The sequence below is a fragment of the Octopus bimaculoides genome, chromosome 5, assembly GCF_001194135.2.
Source record: "Octopus bimaculoides isolate UCB-OBI-ISO-001 chromosome 5, ASM119413v2, whole genome shotgun sequence".
NCBI lineage: Eukaryota > Metazoa > Mollusca > Cephalopoda > Octopoda > Octopodidae > Octopus > Octopus bimaculoides.
The window spans coordinates 115,774,174-115,775,195 of NC_068985.1; positions in this window are offsets into that span (position 1 = coordinate 115,774,174).

Consider the following 1,022-nt stretch of genomic DNA (forward strand, 5'->3'; position numbering starts at 1 on the left):
TATATATATATATATATACATACACAAATATGTTAACATGAATTAACTTGGGCAGTAAGTATACGTATATACACATACGCGCACACATATAAAACACGAACATACACTCACACATAAACCAAAATGGACCGTGGACATCCGTGTCTTGTGAAAAATCTTATTTCATTTTTATTTTATTTATTTTCATTATTAATACATTTCATTATTTTCGGTCTTTATTATTAATCTTTATTTTTATCCTTTATTTTTACTCTTATATACATTATTCTTATATCAATTCAATATTATTATTATTATTGTTGTATTTAAATACAAATAAAAATATCAACCGATCCACATACTCACACATACAGAATAAACATGCTTTCATTTGCTTAGTCTGTTGGAATATTTCAACTGATCAAAATGTAAACTCTTTAATGTCCATTTTGCCTTACAGATCTTCCACCCAGGATACACAAAATGCAAACTTATAATATATATATTCTTTTACTTGAAACTGGACGTGAAGTGAAGCAATTGTAGGCAAAGTTAATTAATTAATAAATTAATATATCTCCATTGAATCTCTCCATTTTCCAGTTTATTGATGATACTTCATGTCTTAGAATATATCTATTGAAGAAATAACTCTTCAAAATAACATATATTAAACCAGGCTATCTTGGATAAAACTATCCCTATAACAAGTTTCAATATCCTCATAGAAAAAAAAAGGTTAGAGATCTATACAAATCAAATATCAAATATTCATATATAAAAGATGGAGGTGGAAATAGCACAGAAGAAAGTGTAAGACATTTCAATCAAAGGGGGAATTTAATAAAAATGATTTGAAAAATTATATTAAGAAAATATTACCGGTTTTAATGAATCTCAACTTATCAAATATCAATAAAAATTCATAAGAATTAGAAGTAAAAGAAGTTTCTCCATCTTATATATATACATATATACACACACATATATATATATATATATATAGACACACACACACACACACACACACACACACACACACA